General features: G+C 38.9%; 1 long non-coding RNA gene and 1 pseudogene across 1 annotated transcript; one reads left to right on the top strand and one right to left on the bottom strand.

Annotated features, from left to right (window-relative positions):
- LOC109386052 (ferritin light chain pseudogene) overlaps nt 1-1,688 on the bottom strand; it is an 8,043-nt pseudogene extending 6,355 nt beyond the window's left edge.
- Nucleotides 1,689-3,182: 1,494 nt separating this feature from the next.
- On the top strand, nt 3,183-18,503 carry LOC109386216 (uncharacterized). Its single transcript, XR_002124755.1, has 4 exons — nt 3,183-3,237; nt 17,236-17,341; nt 17,913-18,147; nt 18,382-18,503. It is a non-coding gene; the product is annotated as an uncharacterized LOC109386216 (long non-coding RNA).
- The last annotated feature ends 1,056 nt before the right edge of the window (nt 18,504-19,559 follow it).

The raw sequence follows: 19,559 nt of genomic DNA, 5'->3' as shown, positions 1-19,559 counted from the left end.
TGTGGAGGACATTGCTTCACTGGCCCAAGTTGGCACCATCATTGCGCTCTTCCCGGGTGAGGCAGATCAGTCGCCGGCTTCTGGACGGCCACTCACAGCGTCTTGAGGGCCACTCACGCTGGCTGCTGGCTACACACGGTAGCTCATGGCAACCCACTGCAGCAGGGGCTGCAGCCTACGCCGTCGCCGGTGACTCATGGCAGACCAGCTCCAGGTTGAGCTGTTTGTTCAGCATCTTAGCTGTGGAGGGCAGTGTCACTGGCCCTCCTATGTGGGACCCAAACCGGGGCCCTCTGGCATCCCAAATCAGCTCTTAACCAACGTGCCACTCGGCCGGCCCAAAACATGCCTTCCTTGTTGGGGAAAGGCAAAGGTCTTTCCTGACAAATTTGGAGCAACGCTGACACTGTCTTTCCCTGCCTAGCTGCCTAGGTGGGAGAAGACAGAGGAATCGGCGCTGCCCTTAAACCAGATCATCTTAGCACCCCCAATAGAATGTATGGCCAGCAAGGAAAGCCACCACTTCCACACACCTGCCCACTCCTGTTCTGTCCATCTCCTGACCCCTGATCTTGCCCCTGTTTCTATTTCTGTTTCTAACCTGGAGACTTGCTTGCAGACCTTACTTTCCCATCCTTGGCCCCAGTGGTTGTTGAAGCAGCCCTACTCTCTGGCCCTTGCTACTTCTGTAGAAATCCGTGTACCATCTTTGGTCCCCTGGGTATCAATCACTGTACCTCAAGGAGGTAGACATTGCTCAGGGGGAAAGTTCAAGAAATATTTGCCACTTTTCTCTTGTTCTCCCCAGCCCCTCGCCCCATGCATTCTGACCAGAATGTGCTGCACACACAGTCTTCCCTCAACAGAATGTGGGTCACTGTGAATTCCACTTTGTGAATAATTGTGAGGTGGTGGTTTGTTTTTCCAGCCCTATGATCTCAAAAATTGCTTAATGTTTTGGTTAATTTATATATAATTCATCAAGGTCCTGGAGTTTAAGGAAAAATGGTAATTTGTAATGACAAGCAAATAGACTATTTAAAATCAGGGCTGTCCCAGAATAGCAGGAACATATGACCAACATCTGGAAAACATCTGCATGAATGGTGTGGCTACAACAGATACCAGAGAATTGAAAATTTTAAGAACTATACTGAAGGTTTCTGGGTCCTAAGAACATCAAAACAAAGTCCTTGTGGATTATCTAGCAAACTGATATTCCTGGGGAGATTTAAAAAACCAAATAAACAAACCCTTTTTACTATAAAATAAAACACAGACACAGCAAACAAATCTATGACTTAATGAATTATTTTAAGCTGAACATCCCTGTAACCACCATCCAGATCAAGAAATCGAGCTTTGCCAGGCACCCTAGAAACCCCTTCATATTTTCCCATTTAAATCACAGCCCCCTCCATCCTCCAGAAGTAACCATGATCCTGACTTTTATGCTAACCACACAAAAAAAATAGTTTATCACCCAATTGTTTATCCCTATATACCATAGTTTAGCCTGCCCTTTAATAACTTTTAAATGTCTTCTAAGTCACTTTAAACCTATTTTTCCCCCTTCCATCCCTTTCTTTTCCTTACCACTTATCTGTTGAAGGGTCTGAGCCATTTTGTCCTATAGGTTTCGTGTAGTCTGGACATTGAGCATTCATACTCATGGCTCCGTTCACCATGTTCTGCCTCCCATCAGAGGAGATTTGAGCTATGAAAAGGAGGAATGGCAAATGTGACCACCTCACCAGCTCATTCATGGCCTTTTCCCAGAAATCTTGTGAATGGGGCTGGTGCATATAGAGCTCTCCATAGCTGCACTGGTGCCTGCTTTCTTAGCCTAGTCCGTTGGGCTCCCAGCAAGCTCAGCTTCCTTCATGGAACTCCCTCTCAGTGCCCCTCACCCCATCCCAGGGCCAGACGACCTCACACACAGCCACAGTCTCCTGGCTTCATTCTCTGAGATCAGCCAGTGTGAGCGGCCAGCAGCCGCCGTGAGCGGCCGTCCAGAAGCCGGCGACTGATCTGCCTCCCCGGGAAAAGCGCAATGATTGTGCCAACTTGGGCCAGTGAAGCAACGTCCTCCGCAACTAGACTGAAGGACAAAAGGACATCAACTTGTCTGTTCCCCTTCCCCCAACTCCCCAGCACTGTTCCCATCCTCCAATTCCCCAATAAAAAAAAAATCTTAAAAAAAATTATGTTTATAAAAATGTTTAACAAGATTTAATTAAAATTTCAAATTAATGAAATCTCAGCATGATTTAAATTATGTGGGCTTTAAATTCTGATGTATACATTTTAAATAGTTGGACATGTGATATGGAGCCCTGCAAATGTGGGGCCAGATCTTGTCCTTGGGCTCCAAGCCGTAAGGCTGCTCAGAACAATGTCTCAGCAGCTCTCGCTAATTGCAAACTGTTTTCTTTAAAGCTCAAGGCCTGAGCCAGTCTCTTTTGGGAATGCCACTCTTTCCTCCTTTTTTTCCCTTTTTGCCCCTATTTCTAATATTTCAATTATGAATGCGGGTTACTTGATTAATTACAATCCTGAAAATCTTCTACTGTTTGTGGTAGCCTGGAGTAGTAAAACATCAGAATTTTGTCTCTTCATACTTTTCTCTTGTTTCCAAATTCTCTACTTTTCTAAATTTTCAAATTTTCCAAATTGCTTTTAGAATCTGAAAACAAATTATAAAGAAAAACCCTTGACAAACTTCTGTTGTTGAGCAGGATATAACTCTTCTTTTTTTTTCTGTTTACTTTGCTCATTTATTCAGTTCTTTAGATTCCACATATAAGTGAGATTATATGGTATTTGTCTTTCTCCGACTGACTTATTTCACTTAACATAATGTCCTCTAGGTCCATCCATATTGTCCCAAATGGTACGATTTCATTCTTCTTTACAGCAGAGTAATACTCCATTGTCTAAATGTACCACAGCTTCTTAATCCAGTCATCTACCGATGGGAATTCTTCTTGATTAGGAATCTGATTCATATAAACCCCAATCAATTTTAAGAGAATCAATTCAGCCATTCAGTGACTGTTGACCAAACGCCTACTATATGCCAGGCACCATTTGGGGAACTGGGGGTGCGGCAGCAAAGCTTTCACTTTCTGAAACCAAACATTTAAAGTTCCCTCCTAAAAAGAAAAAAGCCACAGAGAACTGCAGGATGAAGCCAAGCGGATGATGGTTGGGAATGAGGCGAGGTAGGAACAGAAGGTAACTTTTAACTCTGAATTGATTTGGGATTAGTTCATTTTGTCTTACACCTAAGTCTCGCTACCTATGAAATGATTTCAATATTCTGTACACAAGCTTATGCAACAAACCCTATTTTAAATGGATAATTAGTAATTATTACAATGAAATGGAGTCATTTTTGAGGTGGGTTTTTGTGACATACAAATATTTCTGTTTAAAGATACATTTTTAGAAAACTCAATGAGAATGATTAATAATCGCAATCAGCCTTGTTCATGGAGTCACAGGGTAGACCAGCAACCTCCTCCCTAGATGAGAAATCCTCTGCAGATTTGGTAATTGTCAGCGATTTCAGCTTCTTGCTCAAAGGACTAGCAGAGAGGGTTCTATAATCCCAATCAGTGGAGGTGGTTGAGGGTGTTATGGAGCACACCCCAATGAAGCTGGAACTTGTCAGCTGCTGAAAGGGCTCAGGCAGGTTGGAAACACTCAATTAACCAGAAGAACAAAGTTCAGTCCAGGCCTCATTCCCCTTCCTGGTCAGCTGCCAAGACCCTAGGCTGTGTTTTTGAAACTTGAATATTTTGTAAATTAGACCCAAATTGAAGAGAGAAGGTCACTTCCATCGGAGGGTAGAAAATGGTGTTCCCCAGTCAGGCTTGGGTTAGGGCTATAGAAAGAGCAGTCCTTATTTGGTAGTAGAAAGGAACCGGAAGGCCTCAGTGAGGGGCTCCTCACTACTTGCAGGTTTTGGGTGTGGTGTGGCCAAACCAGCACTGATGCTTCCTGATTGACATTTATCTTTAGCTCTGATGGAACTTCCTGCAAAAGCACTCTTGTTTCCTCATGTTTGTAGAACTGGAATAAAGCTTGTCAAGCTTACTCTTGCCGAAGTTGTGAATGATTACTTGCTTCTCGAAATGGTTTTGATCTGATCAGGTTCCCACAGCCAGTATCATCCTTAGATCTGGGCAAGAGGGGCCCCTGCTCTGCGCTCCACATTTCAGAGAATCCCACAGGTCACAAAACACATTCATTAACACATGGGAACCTCCTGGCTGATGATCAGCTAGTCAGCATTGACACAGCCTGGCCCCTGACCTTGAATATCCACTCCCATTACTGATGGGATGTTCAGGCATCCTGTGTCCTTCAAACAAAAGGTAACCATGGCCACATGCTGTGGAGATTTGTGGGTTGTGTTGCTGAACACCCCAGAGGTGAAGAGCATTTCAGAGTGTGAGGGGTTGGGTTTGAGGATTGAAGTGCTTGGTAAGAAGAGAGACATCATCATCGAATTTGTCAACTCCTTTCTGTCAGAACACATGAATTGATATTGTTCCCCCAGTGGTTCTGAGTGTCCATTTTTTCCCTTCTCTTAGAATCCCAGTTCATGGTTCTGAAGGTACTTATGAGTTAAAGTGATTTTCACAACATGGCAGCTGAGAAACATCAACAAAATATTGAACAATATTTAAAAACATATAACACTATAAAAACACTTTATATTACTCTTAATTTGGTATATATATGTAAGACTCAACCAGATGTGTGAAATGTAATACCAGCTTTTTATGTTGTTTTATCATTACAAAATATTTAATAAGAGTTAAATTTTCAAAAACTTAAATTTAAACAGCCTTTACTCAAATAATTTAGATAAAAATTTGATACCTGTCGATTATATTTGTCATTTAATTAAAAATGTTTTTATTGTGGTAAAATGAACATAACATAAAACTTACCACCTTAGCTATTTTTTACTGTACCATTCAGCAGTATTAAGTACATTTATATTGTTATTGTGCAACCGTCATCCCTCTTCCTCTTCAGAGCTCTTTTTATCTTGCAAAACTGAAACACTGTACCCAATAAACACTAACTCCCCATTCACCCCACCCTTGGCAACCATTGCCATTTAATTTTAATACACAATTTTGAATAGTTTAGAAGAAAAATATTTTTGAAACATATGAAGATGTTTAAATATTTTGATTTTCACTACCTACTTCAATTTTAAAATATCATGTAAATATATTAAAAATGTGTGCAATTTTAACACAATTACATGTTGTGAGATAATAGAAAATATATACGTGTGTATTGGTCTTTGTTCCTGGTTCCTGGCACAGAGCTCCCAAATCCTTTGTAATTTCCTAAGTGATCAGAGCACTAAGAGCATCTTTTGTTCTAATATTTGGTCTTTGACCCCAGTACTCCTGTCCTGGGCAGTTTAGGGTGGCCAGTTTTAGCAAATAAAAACACAAAAGCCAAGTTAAATTTTAATTTCAAATGAACAATGAATAATTTTCTTAGGATGAGCCTGTTCTATGAAATATTTGAAATATACTAAAAAACTATTGTGTTTATCTGAAATTTAAATTTCCTGGGCAGCCGTCCTCTACTTTATCTGGCAACTCTACCTGAATTCCTCAAATGTAAGGAGAAGCCTTGCCCACAACCACTGTTTTCGGCTGTGAAGTTTTACTGTAATTCAACTTTTGTATAACCTGCTAGGTTTTTTTAAAAAAACCTTTCTTATTGTGAACGAAAACACAGAAAAGTGCCTAAAGCTTACACATGTGATTTAACATGTTTATAAAGTGAACACCCATGTCAACAGCACCCAGATCAGGAACTAGGACATCACCCCCACCCTCGAAGTTTCCAGATATCCCTTTTGATCATAGTTCTCTTCTGTCCTCAAGAAATAATCCTTCTCCTCACTATAATAATCATTTCCTTGTTTTTCCTTACATTTTCACCACTCGTGTACATTCTAAAACAATAAGTTTAGCTTTGCTTGTGTTTGAACTTTAGAGAAATCAATTATACTGTATGCATCTGAGAGGGGGAGCACTAAACATTCTGCTGTGGCATGTGGCTCTAGTTCGTTCCTTCTCATTGCTGTATAGTATTCCATGGTATGAATATCACATAATTTATTTATCATTTCTGCTGTTAATGGACAGTTGGGTTGTTTCCAGTTTAGAGCACTGATATACTTGTTAAAGTTTAAGACAGAAAGTGGTGTCATTTTCATGTACATGTGATAATATGCAGTTCCGTCCCCTCTTGCTTTTGCTTAAATTTAGATAACATAGGCTTTTAGTTTGTGGATTTCTGAAGTTCCCATTCCTAAGAAAAAGGGCATACAAAGTAGCCCCCTTCAGTGTTCTTGATCTTCCTTTTATCTTGCCAGTTTTGTGGTTGTTCCATTAGCTCAACTCGGTCCACGTATAATTATGGGATCCGTGTGAAGGAAACAAGACTTGGAAAGGAGGCAGAAACAACTCCTGCTGATCCAGATTATGTTTTTTCCAAGTGAAATCTCTGTAATTAGGCCTGCCGTGATATTTTCCTAGAGAAAGAATTGAGCGAATTTAGGAAAAAGAGCTTTAAGGCCCAACATGCATGTGTTGGGGGTGAGGGGTGGCGTAGTAGAAATGCAAGATAATTTAAGAGTTTGTTTCAATTTTTATCTACCCCCTTTCTGTAAGAAACGGATGTTTGGTAACACCAGCCTGTCTTTTGCAGAGAGGGAGCTCCTCCAAGAGTAAAGGAATGTAAAAGTTTTAGAAAGAAACATAGGTGATTTAAAAAATTATTTTTGCTGGGAAAAGCCTTTTAAAAAAAGTTTCCAAAACCCAGAATACACAAAGCAAAAAATGGGTAGTTTAATTATATAAAATTTAAAATGTCTGTGCAAACAAAAATACCATAACTAAAGATAAAAGAAATATAGACCCCACCCCCAAAACAATTGTTTTAAATACACACGGCATACTATAGGCTAATTTCCTGAATACACAAAGAAATCTTACTAATCAATGAGAACAAAGACTAGTAATCCAACAGAAAATGGGCAAAGGTCAGGAACAGGTAGTTTACAAAGAAATATAAATGACTAATAAGCATGTGATAATATGCTCAGTATAATTCCTAATTAAAGAAATGCAAGTTAAAACAGTATTATATTAACCAATATTACCCTAATAAATTTAATACAATAATAAAATAAAACAACACTATTAGCCTACCTAGTGGTCAAAGATTTAAAAGTTAAATAGAACCAGGAAATAGTAGAAATAGAAATTCTCATTCTTTCTTGGTATGCGTGCAAATTGGTAACTCCTTCAGGAGACAATTTCACAATGCCTAGCAATCTGGCAACATTTAGCACAGTTTAAAGATGCACAAACCCTTTGACTCAGCAATTCTACTTCAAGGAATTTATCCTACAGATATATTGAAACAAGCAGGTACAGATAAATGTGAAAGAATGTTCATGGTCGCATTGCTCATATTGTCCAATGATAGGAATTGGTTAAGTAATTTTTGTAGCCCATCGTGACTGTGGTAAGATGCGGTAAATCTATAGGAACTGATGTAGAGAGATCTTTGTGGTAGTTATTAAAGATATTCCCAAATATTCTACCTCTCTTGTCCTTCCCCACACAGGGTTAGAATTGTACTTTCCCACCCTCTTTGAAGAGAGGTGTGGCCACGTGACTTGTGGCCAATGAGATCTGAGCAGAAGTGACCTATGACCCTTATGGGTGAACACCTTACGAGCTGGTGCAGGACATCCCCTTCTCCCTGCTCCAATGACTGTGGACACAAATGTTAAGATGGGGCCTGGGTCTTCAAGTGACAATGATGAGTGTAGCCCTCTTATCTACCTGGGTTGGCATGTAGTAGGAGTGAGAAAGAAACACTGAAACCCCTGAGACTGTGAATTCTTTTCATTACCTCAGCATATTCTAGCCTATCATGACTAATGCAATCTCCAAGAGAATTATTAAATAAAAATAACCCAAGTTCAAAAAGAGTGATCTCATTTGTGCACGTGTGTGTTTATATGCTTAAGAAATTTCTGGAAGGACTCATGAGAAACTTAATAGGGCTTACAACAAAGGTGTTGAAAGGAGACAGAGATGGGGAAGGCAATTTCTGCTTTTCACATTATAGCCTGTACTGTTGGATCAAAATAAAAACAAACCATGACTACAGTAAGTTTAAATTTAAAATTAGCTAATGTTTCCACAAGATTACTATAAGAATGTTCATGGCAGCCTTATTCTTAGTAGCTCCAAACTAGAAATAGCCCAGATGTCCATGGAGGATGGATAAACAAATTGTGCTACAGTCATACAGTGGAATACTTACTATCCATCAATGAGAATGAATGAACTACGCTAAATGTAACAACATGGATACTCATATAGATATGACATTGAGCAAAAGAAGCTGCATACTAAAGAATATGTACAGCTTATTCCATTTATGTGAAGTATAGAAACTGGCAAAATTAATTTATGGTGTTAGAAGTCAGGATAGTAGTCATCTAACGGGATAGGTAGGTGGGTTTTGACTGGGAATGGCTACATGGGGGCTTCTGGGGTAAGGGCCACACAGATATGCTCAGTTTGTGGAAATTCATGGAGCTGTGCTTTATTATATATGTACTTTTCCATATACAGGTTACACTTCAATAAAAAGTTCTAAACCGAATCTAGTTGATATAAAGAATTAACAAATAGAAGGCAGGGCTTGGCCCGGTGGTGCTGGTGGTGCTGGGCTGAGCTGGTGCAGGCTGTCTCCACAGTGGTGCCCTTTTGGCAGCGGCTCCTCAAATGCTAGCCTGGGCACGGTCATGCACTGAAGCCAGAAGCAAGCTGGGAGCCCAGTGCTCTTGTGTGAGTCCCCGAATAAAACGGGAGCAGGCTACACTCCCTACTCCCAGGCATCACCTCAGTGTCAGCCTCTTCAAATTGTGTTTAAAACACCTGTATGGACATCTGCTAGAGCCCTCAGTGGTGACCAGGGCTTTCCATCAGGGACAGGGTGTCCTTGGCCACCAGGGCAGGAACCTCATTCTATTGCAGGAGAGATGCAGCAACACAAACTGGAACAGGAGCTGCTGGCCTCTTGGCAGCGATGCTTGATTAGCTTCCTGCAGGAGACTTTGTTTTGTTTTTAACATTAAAAAAAATCATCTAATTTCAGCAATTTTATTGAACAAAGTCTTGAATAAAAAACAATCCATTCCTACATAGTGTAGTTCAGGAGTCCCAGGAGAGACTATTATTACTTTCATAATAATACTAAGACATTGTTTGCCTTTTTCACTGTCATTCTCTCACAAGTGTACGGTGGCATTTTCCAAGGGCTCTATATGTTTGCTGACACAAAGATCGAAGGGGGAAGCACTTGGAGAAAGCAGCACCATACATGAGAGATTTGCAGAAACACAAAGCAATGCCACACTTCTGGATTTTTTTAAATATTTATTTTTCATAAAAGTACATGATTTATGTTAATATGTAATGGGTTTCTTATTTCAAATGAATTAACAAATACATACTTTAAAATTTTCTCAGTTTTAATTTCTAATGAAGTAAATATGGATAGCTATAATCCATACAAACAAAAGCTTTTTGGGGTCCTCAATAATTTTTGAGTGTAAAGGGGCTCTGAGACCAAACATTTGTGAACCACTGCTAGCTCCATACATTTTTTAAAAAAACATTTAATTTTATAATACCTTTAGGTTTACAGAAAAGTTGCAAAACCAGTACATAATTCCCATGCACGCCTCACCAAGCTTCTCCTAATGTTAGCATCTTGCACAATACAGACAGCACATTAGCCAAAACGAAGGAACCAATGTTGGTACATCACTATTAACTAAACTACAGACTTTGTTCGGATTTCCCCAATTTTCCTACTAATGTCATGTTTTGTTCCAAAATCCAATCTAAGACAGTACATTCCATTGAGTGCATATACTTTTTTCTAATTTTTCAAATTTCTGTAATTGTCGTGTTTTTTTTTTAAGATTTTTATTGGGAAATTGGGGGGATGGGAACAGCCCTAGGGAATTGGGGGAAGGGGAACAGACAAGTTGCTGTCCTTTTGTTCTTCAGTCTAGTTGTGGAGGACGTTGCTTCACTGGCCCAAGTTGGCACCATCATTGCACTCTTCCCGGGCGAGGCAGATCAGTCGCCGGCTTCTGGACGGCTGCTCACTGCGGCTGCTGGCCACTCACGCTGGCTGCTGGCTACACACGGTAGCCCATGGCAACCCACTGCCACAGGGGCTGCAGCCTACGCCGTCGCCGGCGACTCACAGCAGCCCAGCTCCAGGTTGAGCTGTTGTTCAGCATCTTAGCTGTGGAGGGCAGTGTCACTGGCCCTCATATGTGGGATCCGAACCGGGGCCCTCTGGCATCCCAAGCCAGTGCTTAACCATCGCGCCACTCGGCCGGCCCTCGGTAATTGTCTTTTTATGCTTTTTAAATGTATGCATTATGGTGAATGCATACCATTCACACAGCTCTGGACTTATGACACATGATATGTAAAGCTCACATATCATAAGGGCAGAGCTGGGTGAATGCTCACAAACAGCATCCAGAACAAGAACCAGAACATGACCATTGCCCAGGAACCCCCTCATGCCCTATTGCAGATACTACTTCCCCAAAGGGACACACCATCTAACAGCATAGAAGAGTTTTGCCTGCTTTTGTACTTTATGTAAATGAAATCATACAACATGTGCTCTTTGTATCTGAGATTTCATAAAAGGCTAACTGGCACTTTAAGGGAACATAATCAGCTGGGAAGGCCTATGGGAAAAGCTAGGGCTTATGGGAGGAGTTCTTGCACTCCTATACGTCATCAAGAGAACCTTACAGGAAGAACTCTGTTTATAAAAAAAATTTTATGGTTCTAACTTCCGCTTGCCTTGACTTTCATTTTCCCTTATCTAAATAGCCCTCCATCTTGGCACACAGGCCAGAGTGTGGCACGTGGCTTGCCATGTCTGCATGCACTAGGTTGCAACCCTTTCTTTATTCCAAATAGATCTTTTATGGTAATAAAACACCTAGTTGATATTGTTTTTCAGTCAACAGATTCATTCATTTGTTGCACATACTTGTAGTTTATTCATTCTCATTGCTGTATAGCAGGGTCAGCAAACTTTTTCTGTGTAGGACCAGATAGTAAATGGTTTAGGCTTGTGAGACTTATGGTTTCCGTCACAACTACTCAACTCTGCAGTGCAGTGTGAAAGTGGCCACAGACAATATACGAACAAATGAGTGTGGCTGTGTCCCAATAAAACTTGATTTACCAAAACAGGTAGCAGGAGACACAGATTGCAGACCCTTGCATATAGTATTCCATTGTGTGAATATTCACAACTTACTGATGCATTCTCTCGCTGATGTGCATTCAGGTAGTTTTCAGTTTGGGGCTGTTAACGAATGGTGTTGCTCTGAACATTCAAGTACTTGAATTTCTCTTGGGTGTATACCCAGGAGCTGAATAGATACTGTTAAACAGTTTTCCAATATGATTGTACCAATGTACACTTCCAGCAACAGTGTATGTGACTTCCAGGTATTTTATATCCTCACCAACACTTGGTATTGTCTTTTCTTTAAAGCCATGCTGGTAGGTGTACAGTGGTGATTCATTATGGTTTTAATTTGTAATTCCCTGGTAATTAATGAAACTGAGAAACTTTACATGGGATTTTGTGAAATGTGTATTCAAGTCTTTCATTCCTATACACTTATCAATGTGCGCCTACTATTTCTCTTACTTTTTTCACTTTATATTATTTTATATGAACATTTTCATGTGTTTACATGGTCCGCTTAATGTCATTAAAAGTTTTGCATAGCTATGACCTATATTGCTGTATATCATGTTGTTTTCATAATTCACTACTATCAATAGCCTGAATGTTTTTGTTCAATATAGGCTTAGTGTGTGTGTGTGTGTGTGTGTGTGTGTGGTTTCTTTGGGTTATATGCCCCAGAATAAAATTACTGTGCCAAAGAGTATGAATATTTTTATAGTTCTTGTTTTATATGACAATTGTATATTTTGTATTGTTTTCATTGTTTAAAAAATATTCTCTTACCAAGTTGTAGTAGTTGACTCTTGATTATAAGGTATAGAAATCAAACTCAAAAGAGTTCAAGCCTCGGGCCGGCTGAGTGGCTCAGTTGGTTAAGAGCTCGCTCAAGAGTTTGAGCTCTGAGCAACAGCGGTTCGAGTCAGCCCGAGCTGAGCAGCCGTGAGCTGCCAACAGGTGGCGGGATGGCTCAGCTAAAAAAAAAAAAAAAAAGAGTTCAAGCCTCAAAGGAAAATTCTTGAAGGTGGGGGAAAACGGAGTTGTTATTTAAGGGGTACAGAGTTTCAGTTTGGGATGATGGAAAAGTTCTGGAAACCAATAGTGGGGATGGTTGCACAACAATGTGAGTGTACTTAATGCCACTGAATTGCTTTCTTAAAAAGGGTTAAAATGGTAACTTTTATGTTCTATATATTTTACCACAATTTTTTTAAAAGGGGGGAGAATTTCTTGGCTCTAGCAACTGAATCTCTTGCTTCAGGCATGGCTGGATCCAGGGGTCCAGGCAATATTATTAGGACTCTGGCAGTCTCACTCTCATATCCTAGTTCTTTTCTGAGTGTAGGTTTCAATCTCAGGTAGACACCTCCCTCATGGCAATCGATATGGTCACCAGTGTCATTAGGTTTATGTCCTCCTTAATCCCCAAAACGCTGAAGAATTTACCACAACTCTCTCCCCAGTGTCCATATCAGTGTTTGAAAGGGCTTTGATTGGCTTGTTTGGATCACATGCCTACTTTAGGACAATCACTGTCTTCAGGAGGATGAGTTACTGTGGCCATCTGGGTCACCTCCTTATCACAGAACCCAGGGATTGATAGTTCCACCAGAATAGGGGAGGGAAAGTTCCCCAAAGAAAGGGGTGTTATCTTCCTGGTAACGGAGAAGAAATGGAGCCTGGCAAAAACAACAGATGTTCAGTACATATGTTCTGGATTTCCTGTGTAACCCAAGCACTACCAAAGAGAGCATTTAAATGTTTCAAAAACATTCCTATGTGATTGGTATTTTGTTTTTATTAAAAAAAAACAACAACTATAATGCCTTGTGGTTTGACCATTTGGTGGATGGTATTTCTACCTTTCTGTGAATACCAAACCTAATAAGTTGAATAAATGTGTTAATGTGTGTTAAATTATTGAAAGAATGAATCTTTGTGGCCCAATATAGGATCATAGTTTTTTGTATGTTGTTTGTAGATGGTATGATCTATGTACACTTGAAAAGAGACTGTCTTACTTGTCCCATCTTTAGTTATTCCACATATCTGTTAAATTCTTTACTGCTTATGGAATTGTCTTCTAGCATGTAACACAGGCCCTGGAACTTAATGACCTCTCCCCCAATTTTTTTATTGAAGGAGTATTTTCCAATTTATTCTTTGTCTTTTATTGCCCAAAATGGAATGTTGAGGTTCCAATTAAAATAATATTTGTTTTGGGATGGCCAGTTAGCTCAGGTGGTTAGAGCACAGGCTCATAACACCAAGGTTGCCGGTTCGATCTTTACATGGGCCACTGTGAGCTGCTCCCTCCACAAGTAGATTGAGACAACTACTTGACTTGGAGCTGATGAGTCCTGGAAAAACACGCTGTCCCCCCCCAAAAAAAATTAAAAACTCAAAATAAAATAAAATAATATTTGTTTTAATTTCTTCTTGCTCCCCCCGCCCCATTTTCTAGACTTTGTTGCAATGGTTTTTATAACACATACATTCACTATTTTTTTATTTTCATGATTTAATGTACATTTGGCCATTATGTAATGACCTTATTTATTTCTTGTACTGACTTTTGCTATGACATCTGCTTTATCTGCTTCCAGAATAGTAATCCCAGCTTTTCTTCTGTTCACATAGGAATATCCTCTAACACTGCTACTCTGTTGATTTTTTTTTTTTTTGGTTTGTGTGTCTTGTAGGCAACAAATCATTAGATTTTGTTCTTTTAACAGTGAGCTGCCTTCTTTTTATAGGAGAGTTCACCCTGTTTACATTTAATACTTTGATTGATAAAATTTTACTATATCTTATTTCCTTTTAAATTCCATTTAATTTTTATTTGTTCTCTCCCTTTCAATTTATGGACTTAATACGAGGCACTGTAAACTTTTTGTTTCTTTTTTAATTATATCAGAAGATAACCTTACCTCATCTGTTTTTCAAACATTTTCAATGTATTAGGCGTTCACACAGCTGAACAGTTCTAGTATTTACTTCTATTATTAACCTGAAACACATTGAATTCTCATGTAGGCTGTTAAAAGTCTAGTTCTTTTTTGCTTTTAGTTACGTATTTTAAAGAAAGTATGAACAATTTATGTTAATATGGGATGTCAAGTAATCTATCTTTTATTCTGTGATTTGGGCCCTATAGTACAATTTATTTTATGATTCTGATTAATGAATGCTAAGAACAAACCCAGTTTGACTAAAAAGTAGTGAAACTGAGTGGCTGGAAGAATGTGTCTCACTACTTCCTAGTTGTACATTATCTTTGAAAACAAATGCACACCATGTAAACAGTAATTGAGTATGTGCATAAATTCAACTTTTAAGGTGTAATAGCAGCCAACTAGAGCACTTAACATTTGACTATAACTTTTAGAATATTTGGTGTATACAAAATTTTAATCAAATCCGAAAAACACTTCAATCCCATATTGCTTATCAATTTTTAAAATCTTAATAGAAATTCTGTATATAACCTGACAAGCTGCATGCATACCTTTAGCTTTGAATGAATTTCTCAACTGAGATGAAGCCAAACTTAAATATGTATGTAGAATACCCAACTGAAAGTTTCTAATAAAAGTTTCGTCTTAGCTAATCAGAAATAATGGTTATTGAAAGTTCTGAGGCCGAAGAGCTATAATGAAGCTTAATATAATTTAGACTTACAAATTAGTCAGCCAAACAAACAAGATTTGAAATTACCAACTGCTGCAAAGAAAGAAAATTTTCACTTGATATTTACCTCTTTTTTTGATATTTACTTCTAACAGCAAAAAGGAAATATCTTTACATTGAGCTTTTAGTTTTTACACAGTTAAAATTATTAAAGAAATCTTACTAGTCTTCAAAAATACTAAATGTTATATAAGTACTATGTTCTTATAGTTGAATTCTTCAGCTAGAATCTGTTTTTAAAAATTTCCTTTGGATTGCTTCATTTACCACTTCAACTCTCCATCCTGCAACTCTGATAACTGGCTCAGCTTTGTTAGGTTCATGTCAATCACATCTTTCAGAATTTGCTACTGTGTGTTACCTGTGTGCAGTAGCATCAATGGGAGAAGCTGCACCAAATTTCAAAAGCAACATAAGGAAAAATTCAAGAATATGTACTATAAAAAAGATAAAGTACGATAGGAATTCCCTTTCCCCATTACATTAATGAAATACAATCCTTTTAATGCTTTTAAAGATAATGTCCTAACTTTCATTTTTTTTAACTTATCAAGAGGATGAAAATTTTAGATGGCCCACCTTTATTTTTAAATTAAAAACTAAAACAATAGACTATTATTTTTATTAATACACACATCAAGCTATTGAAACAGTGACATCATATAATTTTCTCCTTAAACATGGCACTTGCAGGTACAAAGATGCAAAAATGACTATAGGCTTCAGATATTAACTTGAAAAGATTCTTCAACAGCAGTTTGATATTGGGTTTCCTCGTCTACCTGAAGGTTCACAAATTCTCCATTGTAAAATTGTCATTGATTTAGATGACTAAGGAAATTTCTAGTAATCTGGCTAGGATCTCCCCAAGGAAGAGACACACAAATAAGACACATCACAGGAACTATCTGAAATAGGTGATTACTGTTACAGTCATCCAGTAAACGCTGTCTGGTAAAATTTGATTCTTGATACAATGTATACTTAAAGGTGGGGTGTCCAGAAGAACGTGTATTCTCTTGATAAGTTTTTATGTTATCAGATGTGGATGTTTCACTCCTATTACTGTTCCTTACTGAATCTTGAGAGATATGGAAGCTTGGAATGATAGCAGAAACATGATATTCATCTTGATACTTCTTACAAGGTTCATCCAGTGGCCGATCTGCCTCACACGGGAAGAGCGCGATGATAATACCAACATGGGCCAGTGAAGCGAAGTCCTCCACAGCTAGACTGAAGAACAAAACGACAGCAACTTGTCTGTTCCCCTTCCCCAATTCCCCAACACTGTTCCCCTCCCCCAACTCCCCAATAAAATCTTTTAAAAAACAAACAAACAAACAAACAAACAAACAAACAAACACTTTATTTTCTGTTCTCTGCCTTCTCTCCCCCAAATCATCTACGGTTGGTAGATAGTCTTATTATAGTAAAATTCAACCTGTACCAATTATTTCTCAAAATATCTACTGATTTATTTTATGTTTTCTCATCAAACTTGTCCTTTAGTAATGTTAGAATGTACTGTCTCTCATTCGCATCTTGCTGTTTGCAGACCTCTGTTGTCTCTAAATTTTACTTCTGGGTCAAGCCAGATCTGCGAACAGCTGTGTACCTGTGACCTATCATTCTGGGCATTTGTAGCATGACGTTTATGGGAATTTGCTTTGGCATTATGCCCTCCATCTATGCTGAAGACAGTAATAATATGTAGCCCTATTTAATTCTTTACTGTATTTATTAGAGATTGTGTAGAGATGGTTTTGAAGGCTTTTGCTTTTGTTTTAATATTGCAGTGCCTGTATGTGTGTTTGTGGGCCCGGGGGAGGAAATTTTCCTTAGCAACAGTGAAATTGTGTAATTGATTACATTTCTGTTTTTGGGCTGCCCACAGTTAAGTGTCAAATTTGAAAGTCACCTCTAAAAATAGTATGTAGCCTTATGTCGTGAATTTTAGGCATTAACCTTAGTTTCATGTTATTTTTTCCTGTTGTTTTCTTTCCTGTCCAATTTCTTTACTTTGGTTAGAAAAAAATTTGGTTAGAAAAATTTTTATTGTAGATACCCAATGTATTTTAGTTTTTGTGTCATACGCTACTACCATCCTTTTTGGAATGAGATAAGTTTCAATTAGAAACAAATAATAATATTCTTATTTTTATATTCCAGGTCTGCTCAATGGATATTTCTGGAAAGATTGGCTAAGCATCTTCAAATTTGTGGACACCCACTGCACTAGAATTATGTGGGGCCATAGCTTTGTCTGATAATCCATGTAGGTGAAATTATACTTTTCAATTGTTATGATAATCTTTAGTGTGGAGTTCTTTTGTTTCCACAAAAATCTTACAACCAAGGAAGCCACAGAGAACACATTTTTGATATGATATTCATAAAATGACCTTACAAATGGTCTTGGGGATCTGTATGATGAAGGATTTTCATGTTCAATTTAATGTTCACCTTAATGTTTGAAAAATAACACTGCTTTCCTGCACTTTCACTCAACTTGGTAGCTCAAGTTGACCAGAGATTCCCATAAGACCATTTTTACTAGAAATCCAAGCCTCATGGTTGAGACTTAGCCAATAATATTGAGTCAGTTTCACATTCTGCTTCCTTATTGTGGATAAAGGTGTAGCAGGAGAAATATTTATTAGTTTAAGAGCTGGTGGTAGCACTGTTGCTTACCTTGTAGCCAATCCCCCATAGATATTGCTAACAGAACCTTGGTTTTGTTTGGAAACCATGTGCCCAGCCCCAGGGGACAAGGGAGCTTGGGTTCAGCTGTAATAGCTGTCTTGTTCCCCTTCTTCAGAGACTCGCTTTCCCATCTCCCTTTGCAGTTAAGAGTAGCCATGTCACACGTCAATACCAATAAGGTTCAAGGAGAAGTCTGTTGGGGAGCTTCTGGAAAAAATTTTCTCCTGCTTGTAAGAAACAGAGAGATGAAGAGAAGGTGGTGGCCTCCCTGGATGCATCTCCTGCTTCCTTCCTTTTCGTGTGCACGAAGTCAGTGTCTGCCTCCTTGCAACAAGCCTGAAGACAAGAGGCCAACATGCAATAATGGTGGAATGGAAGGTAGGAAAGCACCAGGGTCTTCTGACGTTACCTACCGAATCAACCCTGAGCCCACCTACCTCAGACCTCTTATTAAGCAAACAGTAAATGTCTTTATGTTTTAAGATTGTGGTTCTCAAAGTGTGTTCTGGAGGTCTCTGGGAATCCCTGAAACCCTTTAAGAGGTCCCACGAGGATAAAGCAATTTTTATAATATTAAGACATTTTTTGCCTTTTTCATACTTATTCTCTCAGCATACAGTGGAGCTTTCCAGAGGCTAACTGACTTTTGATATCACCACAGACTGAAGGGAGAAGCAGAGAAAATCCAGCTGTCTTCTATTAAGTCAGACAAGAAAGAGATTTGCAAAAATGTAAAACAGTGTCTTTATCATCCATTTTTTTTAAAAAAGAGCTATTTTAATAAATGTTCTATTTATGTTAACATGTAATGGGCTTATTATTTTTTAATGAATTAATAAATACAAATTTAAATTTTTTCTCAGCTTTAATTTTTTTATATGGTAACTATTGACAGGTATAAACCACACAAACAAAGGCTTTGGGGGATTCGCAATAATTTTTAAGTGTAAAGGAGTCCTGAAATCAAAAAAGGTTGAAAGCTGCTGATATAAGCCATTATTAGATGCATTTTTTAAAATTGCTGCAGAAATGGTTAATTTCTGCAAAGCATTCCTGAGTGATAACAGAACAGAATTCTTCTTGGTGGTAGAACTTGTTTAGAAAAGCAAATGGATGGGCCATTATGATTGTAGAAAGATAGCAGCAGGGCTGGAGCCACCTTGGAATGAATGAGACTGACAAAGAAAGAGCCAGGCTTCTCAGCACAAGAAAAGAATGAGAATTTGGAGTATTTGGGGTGCGTTTGCTAGGGAGCGGAACAAAGGAGAGGGAGATGGCCCGCACAGCGACTGGAGGCAGAGCTGCGTCGGAGAGACGCCTAGGGGAAGGGTCCTTGGTGGGGGGTGGGGGACGGGGGTTGGAGTGAGGGGGAGAATGCCTGAGGGCTAACTACTATTCTATCTTAAACGCTCCTCTGCGCTCTTCTGTGAGGTAACGCCTCATTGCTTCCTCCAAATCCTCAGCAAACGTGTCGGCTACACATTCACAGCAGCCTTCGTGAGTGGCGATTTGGAGAAACTGAAGCAAAGAAGTTTTATTATATTTTAGGACTGACATGGAGTAGACAGACAACAAGAAGTGAAATGTGGGTGCTAAAGAATTCTGAGCAAGCCGGAAATCACTAGTAAACTCTTCGGTGCTTCTGCCCCACCCCATCATCCGGTGCTTTCCCGTAGGTATTGGAAAAACACACAGGGTTTCCCACTGTAAGGGAATTTGAGACCATTGTATTAGAATTTCAAAGAGCTGCATTACTGTAGCTGGTCTCTGTATTAGCAACGCACTGTCAG

Source organism: Hipposideros armiger, unplaced genomic scaffold, assembly GCF_001890085.2.
Source record: "Hipposideros armiger isolate ML-2016 unplaced genomic scaffold, ASM189008v1 scaffold_7, whole genome shotgun sequence".
NCBI classification, from domain to species: domain Eukaryota; kingdom Metazoa; phylum Chordata; class Mammalia; order Chiroptera; family Hipposideridae; genus Hipposideros; species Hipposideros armiger.
This window is presented reverse-complemented; position numbering and strand designations above follow the sequence as displayed.